General features: G+C 42.4%; 1 protein-coding gene across 1 annotated transcript in view; it reads right to left on the bottom strand.

The window, feature by feature from the left end:
* The window catches only part of SLC4A4 (solute carrier family 4 member 4), a 362,219-nt gene extending 361,144 nt beyond the window's left edge, over positions 1–1,075 (bottom strand). Inside the window, exon 1 of the mRNA XM_070372496.1 lies at positions 508–1,075. The gene's annotated coding sequence lies outside the window, so the exon portion shown is untranslated. The remainder of the gene's footprint in view (positions 1–507) is intronic.
* Between the last annotated feature and the right edge of the window lie 12,497 nt (positions 1,076–13,572).

Below are 13,572 nucleotides of genomic sequence, written 5' to 3'. Positions count from 1 at the left end.
TGATCGGTCTCCCGGCTGATAGTGAAGTGGGGGTCGCGGTCCCGGTGGCACCGAAAGTCCCCTGCCCCCATCCTCCGGCCTCCCCCGCTAGTGTGTCTGGGGATGTCTCCCTCTCCGGCAGGTGCCCGGCCACGCTGGGGCCACCAAAGCTCACCCAGGCAGGAACACACGTGTCCTGCGCCGGAGCCCAGCCCCCGGGATACAGTGGCCCCACAGTCCGGGCAGGGACGCCAGGTGAGCGCCGCGGAGGGGTGTCGGGGAGGGGGGCGGGCTTGACCATGCGGGTGCAGCAGGACCATCCAACGTCCCCCTCTAAACGCTAAGAAGAAAAAAAGTACTTTTCTGCGGAATCTGCTTCCACGCTCCGCCTGGCGCCCAGCCCCCGAAGATGCCCGGCCCGCAACTGACCTCTCTCTCTCACTCCCCGCGCGCGCCCAGGCCGCCCGCGCCCCCTCCAGGACCTGCCCCGAGCTGACCCTCCTTCCCCGGCCCTGGCCGGGTGCTCACCTCCTGGGGTCCGGCTTCCGTCGCTCGTCCAGTTTGGCGGTTGAGTGTGGGGCTGCAGCAACCGCTGCCGCCGCCGCCTTCGCTGCCACCGCCGCTGCCGCCGCCTCCGAAACGCTGCCCGGCGCGCCGCCGGGGCTGGAAACCGGGAGCCCGCGGGATCCCGGGAGGCGCGGGCCCGGGGCGCGGCGGGGCCGAACCGCGGGAAGTTGTCGGCGCGAGGCGCGGGGCTCGAGCCACCCCCGCCCAAGTAGTCACAACTTAGCAGTCCGGGTGGGTGCGCGCTCCGGGGCGGAGGGAGGCGAGGACAGGGCGAGGGCGCGGGGGCGGGAGGGTCTCCGGAGCCGGCAGGACTGGACCCTGAAAGAGGGGAGAGAGCGAGCGCGGGGGCAGATGTCTACACGGCCCGCGTGGTGCCTGGCGGGTGAGTGTGTGAGAGCGCGGGGCGTCTACTCTACTTTGCCTTCTGCAGCTCCTGCATATTTATGGGGATCGCCGAGGTTCCTGCCGGTAACTACCACTGCAGCAGCGGCGCCCGGCCCGGACGCCCCTCGGGAGCGAGCCCGGGGAGGGGGGTGGATCGGGAGGGCGGCGGTGGCGGAGGCTGTGCCACGAGCGCGAGCCCGCGATCCATATTTAAAGCCGCCACTGGCCTCGGCCGGCCCCCCGGCCCTGCCCTCGCTCGCGCCCGCCCGCCCGGCCCCCACCGCTCCGGGCCGCCGCTCGGCGTCACCAGCCCGGGCATCGCGGCGGCGGGGAGGGGCCTCGGGCCGCACCGCCCCCGGGGGCCCGGGCTCTGGGCGCCGCGTCCGGCTGGAACTGACCGAAGACCCGGCTCCTGACCCGCCGCCTCCGCTTCCCTGGGTTCCCTCTCTCTCTCTCTCTCTCTCTGGCTCTGCCTCTGACTCTGTCTGTCTGTCTGTCTGTCTCGCGCGCTCTCTCTCTCTCTCTCTCTCGTGCCCTGAGCCGGCTGCAAGTCCCAGCTTTTTGTCCGATTTACAAGAGTTCCCCGCTGGGGAGAGCTTCCTCTCTCTTGCAGAACTGAAATGACTGGGACAGATCACTCTTGAAGCTACTTTTATAAAAGTGGAGGGAAACAGGTAGAGAGCGCGCTGCCAGCACGCTGTGTGAAGTTGTTCACCTCTAGCACGATGTCTGGGGAGAGCGCAGCTGTCAGCCTTGTCCTTCGCTTGTCACTGATGACTTCTGTCTTCCTCAACCAGTTTGGGAAACATCTTTAGTCATCCAAGGGAGTTTCTTGAGGATATAAATGGATTATTGTATTTACTCTGTTTCTAAGGCTAATAGAGGTTTAAGTCCTCTTTGCCAAGCAAATAATACTACTAATAATATATCAATGACCAGCCCCATTTTGATCAGTTAAGTAGACCATAAATATATGAACAGACTGTCGGCACTGACACCATCTAATGTTCTGAATACTGCTAGAGAGTAGCCACTTAATGGATTTGAGCCACACAGTATATGATGTAAGCCCATGTGCATTTCCTATTAATATATATTATATATTTAATATACATATGGAAGTCACTGACCAAACTGCATCTCTGAGGGTAACCACCGGAACACATAAAACCCTACAGAAATAATGTCACATGCTCACTACCTCCGCCAAAGATTTGTTTCCAAATTCTTTCTTCAATAGCAAGTAAAAGTCACCCAGTTGTGTCTGACTCTTTGCGACCCCATGGACTATACAGTCCATGGAATTCTCCAGGCCAGAATACTGGAGTTGGTAGCTGTCTCTTCTCCAGGGGCTCTTCCCAACCCAAGAATCGAACCCAGGTCTCCCGCATTGCAGGCGGATTCTTTACCAGCTGAGCCACAAGGGAAGCCCTTTCTTCAATCCTAACCTATAATTAATAAGACTCCTAGTGGGGAAAAAAATCTGGAGGAAAATAACTTGGAGACAAAAGTCTTCTTTCTAGTATTTAAAACTGGAATAGACATATTATTTATTGTACCTCACCAATGCTGGCAAAACAGGTATATACTTGAACCTTTAAAAAAAAAAAAAAAAAAACCTAGTGTGTTTAAAATCCTTGGTTAGTGCTCAGGAGACACTGGGATGACCAGAAAGTATCTAATGTCTAAAATTGAAATGCATTAATGTCATGTGTCTGGCTGTTGTTACCTCAATGCTCACACATTTTACATTACCCACTGCAATAACGTGGGAAATTCAAGTTTTGGTTTTTTTTTTACTTAAATGTAAAGATTTTGCCTATATAACTATACTTTGTTTTTAGACTAATGTTAAAATTAACTTTCAGTCCCTGAGCACACAGTTAGCAAGAATCAGCAACCCCAAAGTAAGCTCACAGGAAAAGAGAAGCCACTTTTGTATTAAGAATTTGCCATTGCTGTTCAGCAGTTTTTCACACTGTGGATTATGTATTTCAACATAGCTGGCAATTTCTCATTATCATCGTGAACCAGCCATGAATGGTCAGTGTTGGTGACTGTTTGGGAAAGGAAAAGTCCAAGAAACTTATGTTTTCCAATATTCTGCTGCAAAATACATCAAACTGGCCTTTACACAAACCAAAAAAGTAACCCTTAAAGGCATTTTTCTATCAAGATGGACAAAATTTTACCCTGAAAGGAGTATAAAGTTGGAGAGTGGGGTGGGAGGCAGAGAGAGAATTAGAGCACTGTGGGGTGCGGGGTTGTGTGCCCCTTATATTAATGAGAAAAAAAGAGTTGTCTTTGGCAAAAAGCCAGCAATCTGTTATCATTCTCATTACTTGATGTTTGCTATCCCACAATTAAAAGCGCAGGTTCCATTTCCTTTCCTATTGACTATTGTCCAGTAATTGAGATGCATGTGTTTTTCTTTTGAAAGGTCATTGATTAACTTTTCTCGTTATCTCTGCGTGTGGTCACCTTTGCTATTGCTATTCAGAGCTGAAAAAAGTGAAAGTGAAGTTGCTCAGTTGTCCCACTCTTTGCGACCCCATGGACTGTAACCCACCAGGCTCCTCCATCCATGGAATTTTCTAGGCAAGAGTACTGGAGTGGGTTGCCATTTCCTTCTCCAGTTCAGAGACAGGACAATGAATTCTGAGACCTTTTTTCACCAATCCTAAAACACACTATGTCCCTTGATTCTCATGAGCCCAAAGAAAGCTTTATTTGTTCATTTCATACTGGTGTTCACACAGCTTGGTGACAAGAAAAATGAACAGAAAAAATGAATGGAATTAGAAAAACAATATAAGTAATCTTTACTGATAATGATTTATTTGTTTAATAAATAACTCTCTCTGCTAAATGACCTTCTAGGATACTAACCCACTATTTTAGCTTATCAATCAAGTTTCTTTGATATCATCCAAGGTCCTTATGGGCACCTAAAGGAAACAAAGATGAGAGGAAGAACCTTTGTGTCAATGGCAGGCACCACCTAGTGGCAGCAGGTGATGAAACCTCATGTTGGCATGATGTCTCCAGCAAGAATGAAGATGAAAGGTTTTCAATAGGTGGTTCAGACATTCCTGGTCTTGAAGAAGCATGGTTCTCTTCGATTCTAAAGCAAGAAGGTTGTACCTAGAAAAATAATACAACTAATGGACCCCAAGATGATTATTCAAAGAATTAGGCTACAAATCTGACCTGCAGGTAGAATTATGGCCACAAAAGTTTTCTCAGTCTTTGTGTAACTTTGTATAGTCACACCTCTTTATAAAGACCTCAGTGTTGTTGTTTTTTTTTTCCACTTAAAGACCTCTGTATTTAAGTTTCCTCATTATAAAATCAAAGAGAGTGATGGCTCGTCACTGAATATTATCTATAAAGGATTTTGTTCAACAAATAGCAAAGCCCATAAATATAACTATTATTTCAGGGTTTTTATTATACTACTTTACAAGAGAAAAAAGGATAAAAGATATCAATGAATGCTTATCCCTGAGTTCCACAAAATTGCAACATTCATACACATCTTATTTGGGGCCCTAAACAAAAGGAGACAGTATAGATTACAAACTTCAAAGAATGATCAGTAATGTTTTTCATTACAGCTTCTTTTTAAATATATGGCTCATTAGTAAACGTCTGACAAAAATCTTGCCATATAGAATAGGTATCTTTCTTTGTGCTAGTATTTTGACTTATAGTCATTTCGTTATTAAATAATACTGCCATCGAATGATCATTGAAGTAGCCAACCTGGAATCGGTTTCATTAACCATTTCAGGATATAAGAGTAAGGAGAGAGAAAATCACCTGTCTCTCCATCCTGGGACTAGCCAGGGATGAAACTGAAGATATAGACAAAGAGAGAAAGACAAAGAGATCACTTAGAAACTTCATTTTCGTTTCACTCACACTCTAGAAATTACATATTCAGTCTGGCAAATTCCTGAATAAATTCAGCCAACCTTAATTTACAATCTATATTTCCTCCTTTGATTCCAAATTTAAAAATAACTGTAGTCCCTTTTTATGAGGAGTAAAGAAAGGTAAACACTGTTTTTGTAAGCTGTCAGCATGGCATGAGCTAGGGAAAAGAATTTTATTTGGTTAAACGTGTCATAAGTTGCTTCACAGCTTAAACTGCTAAACTCTCAACCATATCCAACTGTAATTTTAAAAACACGTACCTAACATCAAATATTAAGAAAGGTTCTAACATCTAAAAACAGAAGCCCATCTCCCTTCATGTCGAGGAAGACAAGTTATTCAGCCTTTCTAGACTTCAGTTCCCTCAGTAATAAAATCAAGGAGCTTGAGATAATCACTCAAAAAAACAATATTTCAACAGGATACTAGAATATTTTCTTTTAATAAAATTTGAATATGTTTGTGATAGAGAAACATGCAAATATTTCAGAAATAGCATTGATACACTTATTATGAATGCTCTGTTTAATAACCTTAAGCCAGAGTTTCAGCCTCTTTCCCCTACAGGAATTCTCCTGTATACATCAGCCTAACAACGGGACACAGGCCTCTCTGTTTGAAAAGGAAAAGGGAAAATTAAATTGAGCTACTAAGCCACGGAAAACTACACCCTCTATGATTAAAAAGATTAGTCTGGTTTTAAGTAAGATAGTAGAGAATTACATCAGACTTCTCTACCAAAACCAACTCCCAGGGCCCTTGGACTCTGCTAATCAGTGTTTGTGTGTGTGTGTGTGTGTGTGTGTGTGTCCCACCAGCCACGTCCCAGACACAGACAGGTACTTGTTCCTCTGTATCCTGCTGGCCTCTCACCTCCTGGAGGATGAATAAGCCCAGATGGCAGCTGCTTGCTCTAAAGTTGCTCTTCCTTTTCTCCTGTGGACTGAATCACATGGACATAGCTGTTGCACTGCGTGAAGACAGGTTTTCTACAGATTAACCAACCACTGGGTCAAACTGGTCCATGACCATTCTCTCCCCAGACCAGGCCTATCCTGAGACTACAATACACCCATCCTTTTGCAAATAACCAAACAGCTGATACTTCCAGTACACATCTGCCAGACTGATCTCTTTACAGGAAACACAGCAAGATAGTAATTTGAGTGTTAAAAACTCCTTATCCTGAGGGAGGAAACATTCTGAGCAAATCTGCCCTTTATGACTTTTCAATTTCCCCTTGCTGACCAGAAGGGGTTCACTTCCACACAGAACATGAAGGTCATCTGTTCAGCATACAAATATTTATGACAAACCTACTATGTGTCAAGGACTCTTCGAGGTGATGGGTCCCTGAAGCAAGCAAAGTTCCAGTTTCGTGGAGCTTACAAGTGAACAAATAAATTAACAAGATAATCTCCATTTCCTTGGAATGCAAAATGCTGTGAAGCAGGAAATGGTACAAATAGGGTGACCAACCATCCCAGGGGTAACCCTGATATTCCTGTGTCATGGCAATAGCACTCTCCTTCATTCTCAAGAGATATTGGTCAGAAGTTATAGACTCACCCTCGCTCCAAAGGAAATAAAACACAGTGAGAGGCTAGGGAGAATCATTTGCAAGTGGGTGTCAGAGACGGCCTCTTTTGCCTCGTGATGTTTGAGCACACAGATCTGAATGACAAGATGAATACGTATTAAAATTTTAAAGGCAGCTTGACAGGACAAGCAGCATTTGACACAAAGTCTTACACATAGTAGGAACTCAATAATTATTTATTGAATGATCAATCACATCCATTTTTGTAGAGCATTAAAAAAAGAGAGCCTTGCTCAACCAGAATACATTTCTATTAAGGCAGATTCAGGCTCCACAAATTTCTTAAAACATCACTTTTCCTAATCTATAACTTGTGAATCAAATCTACATATCTATTGCATGTACATAAACCAAAATCACCACAGATGGTGACTGCAGCCATGAAATTAAAAGACACTTACTCCTTGGAAGGAAAGTTATGACCAACCTAGATAGCATATTCAAAAGCAGAGACATTACTTTGCCAACAAAGGTTTGTCTAGTCAAGGCTATGGTTTTTCCTGTGGTCATGTATGGATGTGAGAGTTGGACTGTGAAGAAGGCTGAGCGCCGAAGAATTGATGCTTTTGAACTGTGGTGTTGGAGAAAACTCTTGAGAGTCCCTTGGACTGCAAGGAGATCCAACCAGTCCATTCTGAAAGAGATCAGCCCTGGGTATTCTTTGGAAGGAATGATGCTAAAGCTGAAACTCCAGTACTTTGGCCACCTCATGTGAAGAATTGACTCATTGGAAAAGATTCTGATGCTGGGAGGGATTGAGGGCAGGAGGAGAAGGGGACGACAGAGGATGAGATGGCTGGATGGCATCACTGACTCGATGGACGTGAGTCTCAGTGAACTCCGGGAGTTGGTGATGGACAGGGAGGCCTGGCGTGCTGCGATTCATGGGGTTGCAAAGAGTCGGACACAACTGAGTGACTGAACTGAACTGAACTGAACTGAAAATATCTCTGGAAGGACAGGATATAAAAGCAACTAAAAGCAGTATTTACCTCCAGGAAAGAGAACTAGGTGATTGTGGGGTAGGCATGGGGAAAAAGACTTTTCACTATAACCCTTGCAAGTTTTTAAATTTTGAGCCATTGTAGATCAATGACTTATTTTTTAACTTAAGTTTGAATAAAATATATAAATAATTTCATTTTCCTGCCTATAGCTATTTTCCATACAAGTAATATATAATGACATATTATTGTAAAATATAATTCACAAGAAACCCTTCTGATAGACAGTAAGATTAATCTCTTTACAAGCTATGAAATAGTGGCTACTGTGACGCCAGCGACAGTGCTGGAATGTCTGAACCCTTTCACAGTTACTGGATGCTATTCAGTGCTGACGGGGTTTGCTCACTGCCCACCTGGGCTTCATTCAAATTGGTGTCATGGAGTGAGAAGATCTTACAATATTGCTGCTTTTCTTGCACCTAGGCAAATAAAAATACTGTACAAAGTTTTCAAATAACATTTTATTGGGCTTCTTGCTGTACTTTTGCTTATAGCTGCTTGCTTTTCAAAAATGAAAATCTGTTGCTTTTTTGTCTGTTATGATAGTAACAGTTTTATTATTTAAAAAAGTTGTGCAACAGAGACAAATTAGATGGAATGGCATGAGAAATACCCTCCTTCAGAGATGACTGCTAATATTTTGGCATATTTTCCTTTTTCATACATAATTAATGTCTGAGGTTTCAAGTTGATTGATTATAGTGTATTTTTTTTTAAATGATGTGGTCATCAAGGCTAACTTTAAATCAAGATGATCTGTTTTGACATTAAACACAAGCTTAACAAATACAGCTAGAAAAAAGGGAGTATGGGGCCTGAATTTGGCTCCATCTTCCTAAACCCAGTTGATAGTCGTTACACACTTATATCATCACAGTTCCAGAATTGCCTTCTCCTTATGAAAATTTATATGAAATATGCTCTCTATTGACAGTTTCTGTTACCTGGCAATGAAAATATTGATAGCCCCACTAATAACACTAATACTGTTAATAGCCAAGACCTACATAGTCATTACCATGTTCCAGGGACTGTTCTAATTACTAAGTGAACTCACCTAATCTTCATAATAACCCTATTACTCACTCATAGAATTATCACTCCTATTATGGAAAGAAGCAATGTGAATACCAGAACTCCATACATTTTCTTACACATCACCTCTGTTTCAGATTTCCTCAAAATTGGTGGAAGTTTGGAGTTGGGGGTTGGTCTTGCTCTGTGAACTTAAACATCTGATCCAGAGGTTTGGCTAATTGTTGGAGAAATCCATACAATGTGATACTTAAATTACATCTATTGCTCCAGTTTCAATCGAACCTGACAGAGCACATGTACAGTGATATAAACACCTGTGTATACTTTCTGAAAACTCAGTTCTCCAAAACCAGAATTTGGGGAAGTTCAAGCACTAGAGTTTGGGGTTTTCTGGGGGGTTTTTTTGTTTGTTTGTTTGTTTGTTTTTTACCGTGGCTGCTTTTAAGTCACAACATTTAAAATGAGATTTTTTGGGGGCTGTTTTCTTTTAACTTCAATCACATGTATGTGCTTTCTAGCCACAATCATTCCTATAGGGCATAAAATAGACATACAACAACATGTGTTTGAAGGCCATTGATAACTTTCCATGAACTCGTAACACTATGGTAGTTGTTCCATTCCCTCCTTAACTTTTTAATTTTTCATATTGAAATAAGTGGTAGAAGAAAATATTTCTCTTGGTATTGTCATTGTTATTTTAGTAAATACCAAATAGGCCCTGGCATGGGCTTCCTTGGTGGCTCAGTGGTAAAAAAATCTGCCTGCCAATTCAGGAGATGTGGGTTCGATCCCTGGGTCGGGAAGATCCCATGGAGATGGAAATGGCAACCCACTCCAGTATTCTTGTCTGAAAAATCCCATGGACAGAGGAGCCTGGCAGGCTACAGTCCATGAGGTTGCAAAGAGTCAGACACGACGGAGGGACTAAGAGCATATACACTGGTAATAGCAATCTTCATCTCCAAGTGAAATTTTAAGACTTTCATCTGTGTTTACCAAAAATGAACTTTTCATCCAGCATTACACAGAAATGGGTAAAAAAATGTCCTTCAGCATTTACTTGCTTAAATGTAAAGGTTAGTATTTAGCAAAAGTATTTAGTATTTAGCACAAATCATTCAGAAACGTCTATGCTAGCATCTATAATGGTAAGGCAGAAACTGAACGAAGGTAATTTTCAAATAATTAAAAGATAAATCCCTTCCCTTTCAATTTTCCATTTGAGTACTGTGATAACTTTGATTCAGGGGAAATAAATCACTAAATAAATAAGTCACTCCTTGGTACTCACATTTCTTCATAGATGCAGTGATGTGTTGGAACCAGTACCCTGGCATCCTGGTCCAAGGATGATATTAAAATAAACCCTAAAGAGGGCCAAAATGGAAGAAAGCGTGCTAGACAGCTCTTGCTGCTCCAGCCAGTGACCCTCAAATTCCATTACTGCTTCTTTGATTAAATTAAAATACAATAAGTATTGAGTACTTATTTAACACTTTGTCTATCCTGGCAAGAGTAAAAGACAGTCCATTTAGAGAAACAACTCTTCAAAAGTTTCTGCTGATGCTGCAGTTACTATTTGGAATAAAGAGCAGGGTAATCAAGTAGATGGAGGTGATTTTTCAGAGAATACAGAAGAAAATATGACATACTAGGTATAGTGGTGCTGTCCTAACAAACTGCTTTCATCATCTTGCTTTATCATAGACCACCAATCAAGCAGATGGAAGCAGTCCAGTGTAATGCTAAGATATTTTAAACAAATTCAGTGCTGTGTTCAATAACTAATGATAGCTACCATGTGTCAAAAACTTCCTAATCCTTGTGAGACAGGATAAAAATTATCCCGTTAAGGAAACAGAAGCTCAGAAACAAGTGCCAAAGTTGTGGAGCCAGAGTTCTGAAACTAGGCCTAAACTGCCACATTTTCTACTCTACCATGCTTCCTCAATCCCTCCCTAGGAGATACATGAAGAAAGTTAAGATTACATAATCTTTGGTGGGGAAAGTCTGGACTCCTTACAACCCACCCACCCCTATTTTCAGTCTAAACTGCACATAATTAGGTTAATCTCCTAAAGCACTGTTTTATTAAGCTCCTGCCCTCCCTATGGGAAATAGATGGGGAATCGGTGGAAACAGTGTCAGATTTTATTTTGGGGGGCTCCAAAATCACTGCAGATGGTGATTGCAGCCATGAAATTAAAAGATGCTTACTCCTTGAAAGGAAAGTTATGACCAACCTAGATAGCATATTCAAAAGCAGAGACATTACTTTGCCAACAAAGTTTCGTCTAGTCAAGGCTATGGTTTTTCCAGTGGTCATGTATGGATGTGAGAATTGGACTGTGAAGAAAGCTGAGCACCGAAGAATTGATGCTTATGAACTGTGGTGTTGGAGAAGACTCTTGAGAGTCCCTTGGACTGCAAGGAGATCCAACCAGTCTATCCTAAAGGAGATCAGTCCTGGGTGTTCTTTGAAAGGAATGATGCTAAAGCTGAAATTCCAATACTTTGGCCACCTCATGCGAAGAGTTGACTCATCAGAATGATGAGTTGTTGATCCCTCCCTGATGTTGGGAGGGATTGGGGGCAGGAGGAGAAGGGGACGACAGAGGATGAGATGGCTGGATGGCATCACTGACTCGATGGACATGAGTTTGGGTAAACTCCAGGAGTTGGTGATGGACAGGGAGGCCTGGCGTGCTGTGATTCATGGGGTCTCAAAGAGTCGGACACGACTGAGCGACTGAACTGAACTGCCCTCCCTAAACAACACTTTCAAAGCTCTTTATCAACTACTGAATAAAGTCCAAATTATTTGGCTTAGTGACCTTGCTTGACCAGGTTTCAGCCAGCTGTATTTGCTACTGACCCCATACATAGTTTGATGTATGGGACATCTCACCATTTCCTAAACATGCATTTCATTTTCTTGGTCCTGTTTACTAGCTGGGACCAATTTATTTTACCAGGAATGACTTTCTTTCCTCCACTTCCATCTCCAACTATTGAAAGCCTTTTTATTTTTAAATGTCCAGTTAAAGTGCTGGGCTTCCCTGGTGGCTCAGCAGTAAAGAATCGGCCTGCCAATGCACTAGATGAGGGTTTGATCCCTGGGTCAGGAAGATCTCCTGGAGGAGGAACTGGCCACCCACTCCAGTATTCTTGCCCCAAAAATCCCATGGACAGAGGAACCCAGGGGGCTGCACTCCATGGGGTCACAAAGAGTCAGACACAATTTATCAACTAAACAATAATAATAAATGACAGTGCTACCTGATCCCTATTATCTTCTCTGATTAGTTCAGTACAAAAGAACTCTTTCTTTTCTGTATGGATAGCTTTTAGGTTGTGCCACTTACGTCTCAATGTAATGAGGCTTTCAGTGTATGTTCTTCGTTTCCCCCACAAAATTGTAGGTTCTGTGAGAGTAGGAGATGGATGTTATACATTTTTACATTCTCCTCTAGTACAATCCCATGAATATAGGATGCTCTCACTAAAAACTGAATGAATAAATAAAGAATGAATAAATGAAGCTTAAGCTGAATTAATGACAACTACAACTTCAAATATAGTAAGATCCCACTTGAAAGACTGGATTGAACTCAGAAAGCACTTGTGAGTTTTTACTTTTCTGTGGCTGTTAATTTAAAAATCATCTTTTGTGTTCAGTCATGGGCTTTAGTAAAATATGGATATGTTTTCATGAGAAATTAGGCTTAAACTATGATTTCTCCTTGTTTTAAACAATCTTGCATTTATTTTTCAAAAAAGTATTTTTGGAATGGCTTTTATGTACAAGATCCAATGAAATACTAAAGAAATGGGTGAGCAAGACAGACCAGGCAATTGTCTTCAAGGAGCTTAAATTCTAGTTGGGAAGAAAGGCAATAAACGAGTAAGCAAATGTATGAAATAATTTCTATTACAGAAATTAATATGATGGTAAACAAGAGAGTAATAAGATAGAGTACTTTGGCTGGTCAGAAAAGACTTGAGGTAACAGCTGACTTTTAAGAGTCAGCTATGTGGAAAACTGTGAGGAAAACAGAGAAGACAACAAGTTCAAAGGCTTTTGGGGGTTGAGGGTTGGTACAGGAGCAAAGGGAGGTATGCAATGAGATGTGGGGAAGGCAGGAGCCAGATATTACAGTTTCATAGAAAGAAATTAATATCATATTCTAAGAGCAATCATAAACTACCAAAGACTTACAAAAGAGGGTATCACATGATCAAATTTAGGATTTGGAAAATGTGTTCTTAATACTAAATGACTCATTAGAAAAAACCCTGATGCTTCTACTGAAAAATAAAAAATGAAAAAAGAAAAAACCCTGATGCTGGGAAGGATTGAAGGCAAGATGAGAAGGGGACAACAGAGGACAAGATGATTGGATGGCATCACCGACTCAATGGACATGAGCTTGAGCAAGCTTCAGGAGATGGTGAAGGACCGGGAGGTCTGGCATGCTGCAGTCCATGGGGTGGCAAAGAGTCGGACACGACTTGAGTGACTGAACAACAACGATACTAAATGGAGATGGATTAGAAAGGAACTGATGGTTTGCATTAGGGAGAAAGTACTAAAGATTGGGAGAAGTGGGTGGATTTCAGAGGCACTTTAGGGGTAAAACTAAGTGGACTTGGTAGATTAGATTGAAGAATTGGAAGGATAAGAAAAATCAAGAATGACTCCTAAGTTTTTGACTAAGAAACTGTGCTATTTCCTAATACCCAATGAAGACCAAATTTGGAGAAGACCAAAATCACTGTTTTGATTTAGGAAGAAGAAATAGAACACTGTTTTGAATGTAGTAGGTTTGAGATGACTTTTAGACATCCAATTCTTATAAATATCACATCATAAAAATGTTAACATTTCACTGAATACTTATATTTGCTCAATTGTGTATCCCCTTTTTTTGGCCAGTGTGGCAGAGCTTACTTCCCAAAGAGGGTCTCGGTAATGTTGCCAAGAAACTGAGTCACTTCTAACATTCAACACCTCCCTTTGCTCAAATGCATGCAGAAGATGTTTCTACTCTAAAG

Source organism: Bos mutus, chromosome 6 (assembly GCF_027580195.1).
Source record: "Bos mutus isolate GX-2022 chromosome 6, NWIPB_WYAK_1.1, whole genome shotgun sequence".
Lineage (NCBI taxonomy): Eukaryota > Metazoa > Chordata > Mammalia > Artiodactyla > Bovidae > Bos > Bos mutus.
The sequence above is the reverse complement of the archived record's forward strand: the minus strand, read 5'-3'. Positions and strand labels throughout refer to the sequence as shown.